The sequence below is a fragment of the Psittacula echo genome (assembly GCF_963264785.1).
Source record: "Psittacula echo genome assembly, chromosome: 3".
Lineage (NCBI taxonomy): Eukaryota > Metazoa > Chordata > Aves > Psittaciformes > Psittacidae > Psittacula > Psittacula echo.
The window spans coordinates 51,718,189-51,731,195 of record NC_137736.1 but is presented as its reverse complement, the minus strand read 5'-3'; the positions used below and the strand labels follow the sequence as shown (position 1 = coordinate 51,731,195).

The window sequence follows — 13,007 nt, the reverse complement described above, 5'->3', positions numbered from 1 at the left end:
CCAGCGTCGGTGCGGTCTCCGCTGGGGAGGGGGCAGGCGGTGGGTGCAGCCACCCGCCGGGCGGGAAGCTGGTGGACACCTTTCTCTCTGCTGCTGTCATCCGGCAGAGCCTGTTCCCCATTTTGTGGTGCTGGTTTAATCTCGGCGGTTGGTTTGATATTTCGGTGCGGTGCGCGGCTCAGCACTGGTGTGGTGTGATGTAAAGCTTATGACCCTTGACCTATTTAATTATATGTTGTTGGGTGCTCGAGGAGACATCCTGCACAGCACAAAAAGGGGAAAAAACACAAAGCCACACCCTAGAAGTTAGGCTTGCATATTAATTTCTAAAATTCGGTGTGTAGGCTGAATAAAGGCTTTCCTTTATGTTGTCTTAACATGTCTGTTGCTCTTCTCCACAAGGATTTGTACAGCGTTTTTCCTTTCTTGACGCACAAGTCTTAAAGTGTAGATGTATGTGTGTTGGTGGGGGAGGGGAAGTGGTCTGTCTGGTGGAGCTCATTGAGTGTTTCATGGAAAAGGAAAATATTGCAGCATAATGTTGCAGAAAACTGAACTACTCCATTGAAAAGGGTGCTCCTCAAGCGATGATTTGAATAAAATGGAGTGTAAAATTAAAATTTCAAGACTGATATTTTAGGCTAATAGTATAAAAATAAGTATATTGTGCCAGAGGGAAATCTGATTGTACGTAATAAATACAAGGTCTTTACTCGTGACAAATATGTTGTCACATCTTTTTTCCTTAGCCCATTTATTCGCAATCCTTTAACTGAGACTGCTGGAGTGGCACATAGAAGATTTAACATAATATACCTTGCTTACCATGTGACTGCACATGCTGGAATTGGGCCTCTTCCTGTCCCATGGTTAGTGTACTGTCACATACAGAGTCACTGGACAGGTTTTGAAGTAAATATATTCATTCTGTGATAGCAGATGTTGGCAAGAGAATGGGATTGTCCTGGTGTGTTTCGCTGTTGGTTTGGTTTTTGTTGTTGGTTAAAAATATGTTGCACCTTTCTTGAGCTACACGGTGAAGATATTGAGCAGAACTGCTGTTGTCCTCTCAGTTTAGTACCTTCAGTGAGCTAAACAACAACCAAGGTTAATTTCCCCCCCAAGATGAAGAAATACGTTTGAGAAGCTAAAAGGATTAAAAAATACAGATTCATGTAAACACTGGCAACCGCATGACTATCCAAGTCTCACAAGACCAAACAAAACCCTTTGCAGATAAGTTTTCATCAGAATACATCCCCTGCTCTTCCCCTGCCCAATGAAGATAACTCCAATGTCCTCTGCCATGCTGCTGCACTGAGTTGCGTGGTGAGTTGTTCTTTTCAGCAGGTGGCGGGTATTCTCCACAATAAGCGCATTGGAGAAGCAAAAATACATTAAATCCTTGATGGGGAAGGGGGATGTGTCTGCACCTGGAATTGTCAGGCTTCGGCTTTGCCAGTTTGCCCAGTTTTAGTCCTGTCATTGGTTTGCAGATGGGGTTTTCCTATTTTCGTGCGGACAGGGCCAGAAGTAGACCTGTTCTCCAGTTGGTGTACCTAACTAATTGCGCTGTGCCTCCTGGAAGATTCCTGAACAGAGACTCCTCCGACAGCAGCAGTCGTTAAAGGCCTGTGTCCCTGAGCTTGGAAGGAGCAGAGAATGTCCTTTGTTGCAGATGGAACATTGCTTCATGGTAGCTAAGTCAGCAGTGTGATATGCTTAGGATTTAGCACTATGCTCAATTTGGCTCATTGTGGAGATGAGGCTGGAAAACTCATCCTAGGGCTTCAGCCTGGTAATTGCTGTAGATAGCGCGTGGGTGTGTGTCTTGGTGCCTTTAGCTCTGGCTGTTGGCTGCTGTTGGAGTCCAGTGTTAGAATTCATGCTGTAGTTGGTGTTGAACTGCTGCTGTTTATATTTTAGTAGTGCCAAGGGGCCCCCTTTCAAATCAGGGATATTTTGGGAATGTTGTGGACAGTGGTTCTTGACCTGATAAGGTTGTAATGCGAGTAAGTGAGGGAAACAAAAAGGCAGGAGAGTAAATGGTGGAAAAACCTGACTCAGGGGAACAGCAGCTGATTGTAGTGCCTTGTCTGCGGGACAGCAGTGTGACCTCAGCTGTTAGGAGAGATGAGAGTTGTTAACACCTGGCAGGGCTGCTGCCGATAAATTGCTGCTCTGTGCAAAGAGGGTGCTGGCGTCCCTTTGCCTTCGTGATTGTGCAATCTGTATGCTGGGTCCTCTTTACTATTCCTCTTTTAATTCTTATCATTATTTCAGATTATGTATACAAGCCTGCCTACAAAACCATCAAGGTTTTGTAACTCTTGAGGGCTGATTATTTTTATTTTTTTTTTCTCATAATCTTCAGTATGAGTTAAGATGGAAGTAATTTTGTAAACTCTTTCTCAGCTGCTAAATTAAACTCCATTCCCTCTTCCCCTCCCTCATCTTGCCTATTTTTAGTTAGGAGGAAATAGTTGACCTCTTTACAGCAAAAGCCCAGACCCCCTGGGTGCCATTTATAGGTTTCTACCAAATGGCCTACTTGGACAAGTTTGTTGAAATTAAACAAAAACATTGGAACTACAGCTCTACATGGAATAGCAGCCTTCCTGTCAGTACAAAATCTGTCATTTTAATGGTACTGAAACAAACATCCAAAGGTGAAAAATGGGCTTTAGGTTTTCTTTGGTAGACAAGAGAATACTTTTAAGGGCTGCTTTTTGTGGCAGTCTGGTCATTAACATAATGGAATTTCTTTTAAGAATGACTGACAGTGTTTTGTTTTACAAACACAAGAAGTTCTCCAAAGTTAGGGCTGTGTAAAAGCTAGGGGGAAATCAAAGGAGGTTGCTCAGTCTCATAAGAAAAGTTCATAATTTCTTACCCATTTTCTTCTTGTGTAGAGGTCTTATCCTAGGTGGAGATTTGTAAATTACAGTTACTAATGTTTAGTAATTCCATGGAAATACAAAATTTCTTTTGCTAGCTTAAAGTAAGATAAACTGTGGATACATGATTTTTCGAAGGTTAAGGAGCACAGGCATCTTGCATCACTCTTCTTGTGCTTATTTGTATTTAGTTTTAGTGATATTGATGCCTTAAAAATATTGGACCTTAGCAGCAGATACTGAATTTCCTCATTTGTTGAGTGTATGGGTGTGCATGCAGCCTGTGTATTGCCTCTGTAATCCTCTATCTAGATCCCAGCCACCAGTCTCTTTCTTTAGGTTACTAGTATGCATTCAGGAGGAAAAGAGGCTTCGGTTAGGCATATCTGATGATTTGGCTTCCATTTTTATAATTTTTCATATAAGCTTGTTGACTTTACGCAATAAAAGGGGCATCACAGTGTTTAACCCCATTTCTCGACCTTCTCTATTTGTAGCATAGACAATCAATACATGTCTGCTTGTCCTGTTTAAATTAGAGCGCATGTAAAGATACCTAATTTTATATGAAGTTACAACATTATTTTTTGCCAAGAATCCTATAGTACCCATGCAGTATGGAATCATGACAATAGTACTGTAGTAAGAAGAAGCAGTTATTTTGAGATTTTAGCTAAACACATTGCCTAAATGCAGTCTGGCTTGGGTGCTGGATCTTACTCATTTGCTGTGAGAAGTTACTCAGTGCATTAAACACATGGACAAAACAGTGCTGCTTGATGCTTAGGTGACACGACTTGTGGCCTGTTTATGAACAGACGAGTAGCACTAGTAATGTGTAATAACCGTGTATATATATACTCATCAAAATACTTCTGTCTAATTAAGTGCTGAGTTTTATTGACTTTGCCATTGGAGGGTGAAACAAGGCTTTTTAAAAAGCAGCCTTCTCCATTAATATGTAACGGTTGCTCTGTACATCACTTTGCCATTCAAAACATGATTGCATTTACTGACCTAAATTTCATTTAAGCTCCTAATTCTTAGTTACAGTTTAACCTCTTACTACTATGTAGTGGGTTTAGAATGTGTTTTGTTACATACAACCGTAATTTTGTAAGGTGGAAAGATGTGGTAACATCAAATATGATTTTAATTTTTCCTATTGAAACACAACTTTCCCATAACTGCAATAAATTATAGATAGAGCAAAGAAGCAATGTTTTTTTGCTTAGGCATTAAAAATACTTAGAAAATATCCTTTGACATTATGTTCAAGAAAACAAAGAGGATTTTCTTTTGGTGGATAGATTCAGTTTGTCATTCTGCAGAATAATATGTTTGTTGTGCTCCTTTTTGAAGGCAGCAAACTGCACTGGATATGCAACTTTTTCTTCTGCTATGTTGTGCTGTGCAGCACTATCAGCTCTTCATTAATCCTCTACCATTAAATGGAAACTCTGCAGAATGTTCTCTGTAGTTCAAGAAAGAAGCCAACTATTTATGATTTATATTTCTGAACAGAATAATCATGTTACAGTAGCACCGCTGAAAGGAAGCTGTTGCACTGTTAGGATTAACATGTATACAGCGTATACAGCTGTTGTGTTTTGTGCTTAGAAATATCCACTGATGAGTTTGTGCTGATTTCAACACAACCCTGTAGCCTTACAACAAAATCATCGGAAGAATGTTCTTCCAAAAGAATTGACCTTCACAGCATACAGTGAATATATACATGAGATTTTCATAAAGTGAAGTAAAAATATGGATATCTCCCCCCCCCCCCCCCAAGTCCATGTATGTTGGTAATTCATGTTGGAATTGCTACAACCATATGATTACTTGAGTGCCATTTAGCAGCTAGGAGTTGCTTGTTGTCTATGCCAGTAGGTTTAGTCTAGTTGCTGCTGGCAGAGGGTATGTGTATATCCAGAGACCCATTAGTATTAAGTCTTTTGCTAGCACATAGTCTCAGGTGGGATTGTTGACCAGCAATTAATTTCACAAATATTAATTGTTTAAAATGAGCTATACAAATTGCCCTATCTGTGTACATGTGCATGTATGTATGTGTACATAGACAGCCTTAAGGTTGTCTGATGAGTAGTTTTGGAGGAATAAAAGGAGTCGCCCTGAGGTTGGAGAATGGAGCTGCATGCAGTGGATGGGCTCTGAAACCCTGAACTGGGATATGCGCAGGCTTCAAGTTCTAGTCAGCAACACCTGAGGTGGTGCAGAGCCAGTGAAATGGATGTGGGACTGGGCCAGGCTGGATGTCAGGTTTTGGGAGAAGGTGAGGTGCAGCACCCTCTAATTATGTGCTTGCTGAAATGGGGCAAAGTCAGGAGTGGATGCTATGCATCTGACTGAGCAGGAGGCGACAGCTGGGGTACCATTTGTAGCTGAGGGATGCATTCAAACTTCAGAGTTGTAATATCTTCAATTTTTTTATCTCTCTTCTTCTTTTTTTTTTTTTTTTCCTTTTTTCTTTCTTATTTTATTGTATTTGGTTTTTGGTTGCTCTTAGAGGTAAAATCTCAACCCTGATCTCGACAGAGAGATTGAGGCAAAGTTACCTGTTCGCTAGCATTCTCCACAGAGAGGGCTGAGCTTTGCTGACAGCGTAAGACAGAGAATCCAAGCACAGTGGCTGTTCGTATTGTGGGGGATTAGTTTCCAACGATATCTATCTGGTGCTTTTTACAGTCACAAAACAAACTTAACTCTTCTCGTGCCCATTTACATGTGCATGAGTTAGACTTCTGGGAATAAATTTGGTTACAGAATTGATTGAAACATACCAAATCTTTTCTGTTGTTTTTTTTTTTTTTTTTTTTTTTTTTCCAGGAGTTATTGTTAATGCTTCCAGTTGTATGTGTTCAGCTTTCTTTCATTGTAGCTTAACTTTGACTGCTAGTTTTTTTTACTTTTTTGATTGAGGTTTGTGCTTTTAATGCAAGAGCTCTTGTAGTTCTGTGTAGTTAATATAGTTTACTTTTTAATTTATCCACTTTAAAATAATGTAATCTGGAAGGCACAGATAAAAGGCAGGCTTGAGGATTATTCTAATGAGGAACACTTCTTGCTTCCCATCCAAGTTCTCAAAAATGAAAGTAAAGAACAGGAGCATGTATATTTTTAATAGCATTTTATGGTGTTCACAAGGCAGATTTTGTGTCATTCTGTGAAAGCTACTCAAGGTTTCTTCATTTCCATTTTGACTATTTGCTGCTTTTTTTGTTGATGGTCTTATAAATTAGCATTGTTAATAAGTTGTATTTGTAGGAATCTGGTTTTATATTTAAAAACCCCAAATGCTTGGCTCTGATACTTTGCTTGTCTCCATAAGAATCTTACATAACCAGTTAATTTAAATGAGCCAATTAGTTTAAAACTAGTGCATGACGGTGTATCATAAAAATTCATCCAGCTTCTTTCTCTCAGGATTTTACGTGCTTGGAGAAAAACGTAAGTTGAAAGGATGGTCCTAAATATGATACTGGAGTGGAAGGAAAGAACCTATTTATTACACACAGCACAAATTTAGTAACGCATTACCATAATGGTTACTTTCACTGCTGATGAATGAAATCAACTTTTCTGGGAGACCACCATCATGTTTTTACTACCTAGTCTGGTAGTGCTGGGTAGAGGTTAGGGGGAAAAACAGAAATCAGCTGTTTCTGATGGGCAGTTTACAAGGAGGAGGAAGAAGAGTGGGAGTAGGTTATCTCAAAAGTTTTATCCTGCAGACCATCAAGTAGCCAATGAAATTTTTTTAGGAATTTTCCAAACTGTATTTTTTTGTCTTGGCTAAAATGACATGCCTTCAAAACACTTATTCCTGTGCATTTCTTCAGTGTTATGATGGTAGCGTATGTGGGTATTTCCTAATACGTTAGTGGTGTTTTGTGTTTACAACAATGGCATTTTGTGTCTGTTTTTTTTCTAATGTTTTTTATGTTTGTATGCATATGTGCTCACTGCTGGATTAAATGTTGTATTTTAAATTTTGCTTTAGGTCAACAAGAAATTCTTCATTGTATCTTTTACATTATCAGCAGCATATATTTTGGTTTAAAAATACACTTGAAACATGGAAGGGTTCTGTGTTCTCTAATGGCAACATGTTAAATGCAATTATACATTGTCAATTTGATCATACTTGGTGAATGGTGGCTTTGTAAATAAGGTCTGTTGTGCATAGCAGGTGTTTGTGTATATGGAGTCCAGTGTGAAAGAGATTTAAATACCTCTTACCAAAAATACAGTGACCTGTATCCTGTACATATTTAAAAAGTGTTCAGATAATTACAGTCAATACTTTTGTAGTTGTTTGTGCCTATATTTGTATTGCCATGAGATTATTTTGAAGTCAGACAGTTTTCCTTTGAATTTTTGAATATGTATCTATTAAAAGAAAAAATCTGTTCCTTAGCGTGTTTACAAGGCAATTGATAGGGCACTCCTTTCCACAGCCAGATAAATCATTTACGTTCTGCTTATAGTGGAATGTAAATGATTTATCTGCATACCATCCTACAGAACTACTATGAAGATTTTATTAATGACTAGTTTTGAAGAATTTTAAAGGCAGAAGCACATTCTCAATTTATTTTGCTGCTAGTTCATTAAAAAGCATGAATGTAAAATTCTGTTTATTCAAGTCTGATTCTATTTTCTATTATAAATTAGGATTGCAAAGTATCAAAAGAAAATAAAAAATAAACTTTGGAGTTAGAAGTTATTATTGGTTTAGTTTGTTAATCTTCTATTAATCTGTACATTAGTTTCTTGGCTATCAGTTGAGTACAGGGTATTAGATTGCCTCTGAACAAACCTCTTGGGTTTTTCCAGCCTTTTTGTAATTGCTTTTAAAATGTTTAAACTCCTCTTTCCTCCCCACCCTTAGCACCCAGAAAACCTATTGGAGTTTCCAGTGGAGTTTAAGAGATTTCATTTTAATTGGTATTTTCTGTGTTTCATAGTTGTTCTTTGTCAGCAACATGATAACATGGGCAGCGCCAGCAAGGACAGAATTGGTGATACATTTATGTTCTGAACGTTCAACAAATCCTGTTATAGGTATGGCCTGGTACTGGAAAAACATACTTGGCGTGTGCAGGAGTCTTCTAGGATCAGGCCTTATATGATGGCAGCACAGATTCTTGACTGATTAAGTAAACGTTTCTGAGCCTTTTTTAAAGTGGCGCATGACATGTGATTTTAGCTTTTATCATAACAGTCAATGTTCTTGTAATGAAATGGAGATTGTGTTGTCCCTTTCCTTTCCTGTAGCCCACATAAGTAATCTTTTTTGTATGGCATAACTTCCACAATCTATTTTGAATGCTGTTCTTATCTAAATCCTCACACGGTTGTTTGAAGTTTGTGTAGCTGATAAACATGAAGTTGAGATTTAGAGCACAGCTTTTTTAAAATGTGCAGGAACAGCACTGGCTATGTTGAAATTGACTTAGGCTTAATATCTTGCACTATAATGTAAGAGAGAGCAATTTGAGGTTGCAAACACATACATCGAAAATAGACCAGCTTAGATGGATGCTTGGAAGCTATGACATTTTTTCAGTCAACTGCCCTTAGTTTTTCAGGCCAGCCACATCAAAATGGCTAAATAGCCAGTAGTAGCCACATCTAAAGCAGCTGGCAAGCAGTGGCAGCACGCTCTCATCATAGCCAGTCTAGATTGTGTGTAGTCTCAAAATTATGTTGCCAGCTGTGACCTACCATATAAGAAGCCCAACATGTCAAGTCCAACACCTGATCCTTGTTTTTTGTGTAAGGGTGACGAGTACCATACGCTTCATTGAGACCACGTGCCAGCCTTCCCACACAGCAATAGATATACCCTGTGAGTTTCATGTTGGCTGGAGGCCAGAGCTGTACTTTCTCTAATCCTTTCTGCGATGAGTCTCAGCAGTCTGGCTCTCACTGCTTTGTACAGACCGCAGCACTGTGCCTACCTCAGCTGGGCAAAGCCTCTGGAGATGGGAGTCCTGCAGCTAGCTTGGCTGACACCAGGGAGGCTCAGTTGGAAGGCCGAAGTCTGACAGTGTGTAGCACAGTGCTTCATCCTTCATATTAGATGCTGGCTATAGGAAGAAATAGGAAGGTTTTTGCTCCTAAATGCAAAAAACCCTGCAACAACCTAGAATGAGTATGTTTGTATATTGGTGATGTGGTGTATGTGTTTTTTACACATTTACTTTTATTTATTTTTTTCTTTGGGGTGGTTGCTCCATGTTTGTCAACAGTAGATAAGGAAAATTACACAGAAGGGACCTTAAGTTTATTTTCCTAACCTTAAAAATAAATTTTCAGACTCAAACTTTTCTCATTTAATGACTCAAACATTCTACATATAGTTGTTTTACATAAATATATAATAATTTATGCTGTTAGCATTGTCTTAATTGTTATTTTTGTCTTTGGAAATATGTACAGTTATTTTTCTGGTGTCTCAAGTGGAGTGAATGTCTTGCCAGCCTATTTAATGTGCTAACGTATGTGAGAAAGTATGCCCTGTGGCCTGAAACATCATTTATGTATTTGCCAATTGCCTCAGTCTTTTAATTTCTGCTTGTATGCATTGCATTTGGTTAGGTTAAATTTATTATTGATTTCAATTGTTTGCAAATATTCTACTGACAGACCGTTTGCTTGTGTCTCCTTTGAGCCAGCATTTTACCTCATTAGTTTATGGACGTGTTCTTTTGAATGTTAGCCAAATGCATTCATAAAACCAGTAAGATTAAAAGAAAGGAGAAGTAGGAGAGCTGTGTGACCTATTATTTGTAAACAATGTTATGAAACTGCCTTTCAGGGTTTGACTCTCCTATTTTTTTCAAGTTTTCTTTTATTCTGTCCGTTTCTCTGAGCTTTCCATCATACACAGCCGTTTGCTCAGATGTTCTCATTTTCTAATTGCTATTTCTTTTTTTTTTTTTTTTTTGGTACATTCTTGTTTAGTTTGGTTTTGAAGACTAAAGCTACTAGGTAAATAACAGCAATTGTTTAATTCTGTAGTTTCAAACTGTGGCTTGCAAGCTGCTGGGGAACACATGGACTGGTTTTTGAGAGATCTTGGGAGGGGGAAGGAAGGAAGTCCATTGTAATTCTGTTCAAATTCTCTGTACAAGGTCTCTTTATAGGTCCACAAATTTAAACAGATTAAACCCCACCAATCTAATTATATTCTAAACTTCTTGAGGATGTGATGATATCTATTTTTATAACTTAGTGCTTTGTGGGTGTATATATCATTATGCAAGTAATAGTCTTTGTTTTCATAGAAGGTAATTTATACCAACATTAAATTTTGGCATCGGTTTTGTTACATTGTATAGATTTTTATGAAAACATCCCTTCACTTTTGTACGTCCGTGATCAGTATTCTCTGATAGAACACAGATCTGGCTGATCTTCAGTTGCACAAAGAATAGTCTAGAGAAAAGCATTTGGATTCCCTTAGTTTGTGTTTATCAGGTCTGTCATACAGCAAGCCTGCTCTTTTCATTTCGGGGGGAGGGGTTTATGCAGTTCTGGTTTTGTTTTAAACTCCAGCCATTTATATATGGAACCACTGCATTTTAGTAAATCCAAATTCTTGTATTGTAAAATGTAAGGAATTTTGTTATTTGATGTTACTACATATCTGTTCTCTCCTCTGCTTGAGAGCAGCACTCCTTGCTAATGTTAGGAGGGGTTAGGAGAGGAGGTGTGTATGGTGAGAGTGGGGGTGGGAAGTAAAACAGGCTCTGGCTGTTTACACATTCCAGGCAACCATAGATCTGCTCTCTTTGAGGCCTGAAATATTTTCCTTTTCACTATCAGTCTTGCAGATCTGGGGTATTTGGGCACATTGCCAATAAAAATAAATAGTTGTGTGTTAATCTCTTAGTTTGAAATGTAATAAACTGTATTTTACCTTTTTGTGTGTGTGTGTAATGATTTACAGCACTTTGAAATTAGAATGACATTTTTAGAAATACAGAAAACTGATTATTGCTATACTTTCTTCAAGAATTGCCTATAAAAGGACAAAATAATTTTGACTCTTTCCTCCTTGCTAGTTTATTCCAAAGGGAAAGTCGCATAATCAAAATATTTTTGCTAACTAGATTTTTTGTTTTCAGCATGAATAACCTTTGGCTCAAGGAGCTGATGACGAGTTCCTCTTTCTCATTTCCATGTACTGTGTGTATGTACATGCATTTCTTTCATTTATTTTGAGGTGGCTTTAGTCTGCTTTGTAGACTTCCATTTGATTATTCTGTTTTCCAGCACTTGTGTTTCAGAGTTCTGATGAAATCAGATACACAAAGCCATCCACCTGCATGTCTTTTTTTTCTTTTTTTTTTTTTTTTTTTGTGAATATTGGAAATAATTTCCTGCAGCCTTCACTAACATCCAGACTGAGCAGAGAGTCAGATGAATAATGATTTCTTCCAAGTTCTGCATAATGTAATGAACAGATCTTCTGTTTATTAATATTTATTATCGATGTTTGTATACATGTGATTTCCTTCCCTGAAGCCTGCTTTCCTGGGTTTCTTAAAGCTGTATGCTCTGTGCCATTATTGTTTTTTCCCAAGTGGTGCAGTAATGCCAGTGTCACTCCAGCAGCTTGCTTTGTTGCTGGGACTTGATGTGGCTCAACTTTTTATCGTTTCTGCTTTCTAGATAAAATTTCTTGCCCTCCAGAAATATTTCCATATAATTATGACACAAAAAATAAGCGAGTGCCATGGAGATAATGGCTGTTACCTTCAGTCTTAAGACCATCCTAGCACATGCAGTGCAAAAAGTATTTCAGACTGTACAGTCTTTTTCTCAAAGACAGTTAATTACTCAAAACATCCTTGCATAGCTGTGACTGTCATCTAATTGGTGTTTAGAGGCCTTAAACTGCTTTGGAAAAGCTCTAGGCTATTGCAACTAGACCACCAGCAACGTGGATAAACGTGTAATATCTCTCTCTTGACTATGTTTTCAGGAGCAAAGTAGTGCTCTTGTCATATAGTGACCTGGATCTAAAGCCAGAGGTTGGTTGCGGTCGCTGTCAGGCGAGATCAGACTGTTGAGTTTAACCTAAATAGAAGTAAACACATAAGGTTACATGCACCTCATTATTTCTGTGCTTTTATGACACATTCAAGGCTGTTTGTACACTGTCTATGGCTCATGCTGATTATGTTCTTAATAACTTGTGTCTCTAACATATGTGCTAGGTGGATGCTTTAAGAGGCCAATGGTTTTGAATATAAATATCTAAAAAAGTGGCTTGGTTTTCAGAAGCTTTGGGTAGGTACAGTTCTAATTGAAATGAGAGGAATTAGTGGCTGCTTAGTGCCTGGATAAGTAATCAGTCTTAATACAGGGGTGCATTGTAACATTCTGACAACACATGATCACCTCCCTCTTTTTCACCCACGTTAAAGTAGTATTTTAAAAAGTGTTTTAAAGAAGAAGATCCTACCAAGTGGGTACTGCCAATCTGCATATAGATTTTAATTTATTTTTTCAATCTTCATTTTTTCTTGAAAGGGCAAAACTTGGTTGTGACACTCTGAAGCATCTCCTCACATATAAAATATGGGTGACTCTATCAAGGTAGTGTATAGTTCGTGTTGAACTTAGAGGGTCTTTACTGTAAATTGATAAAAAGTTTGTTTCCCATATGTTTAGTTTTATTTAACAAATGTAGTGGGAACATGTATTATTACTGTAGTGATGGTTTGATTTAGTATTATTACAACTATTTCCTTCCTTAAAAAACATGAAAACATGTTTTGTAGTTGGAATAGTAGGAATTGGGAACCTTGTTCTTATTTAAGCAAATAAAACCCCTAAAGAAACAAGAATATGAGGTATAGTGACCTCATGCAAATAACCCCCAAATGCTTCTGAAAATTAAACAGATTTACATATCAGTTATGTGTATAAATATCTAGAAATGAGTAGTATCAGATAATGAAATTTACTATATAGGAATTATATGCAAATTGCACAGGCTTGGTGGTTGGTTTTCTTTTTTTCTTCTTTTTCTTTTTTTTTTGCAGTAGCTTAGAAATATCAGCAAGATGT

The 13,007-nt window shown here is 37.8% G+C and overlaps 1 protein-coding gene across 6 annotated transcripts in view; it reads left to right on the top strand.

Moving 5' to 3' along the window:
- Positions 1-13,007, top strand: part of TBL1X (transducin beta like 1 X-linked) — a 197,052-nt gene that overhangs the window by 1,349 nt on the left and 182,696 nt on the right. The gene's annotated exons all lie outside the window — the stretch shown is intronic.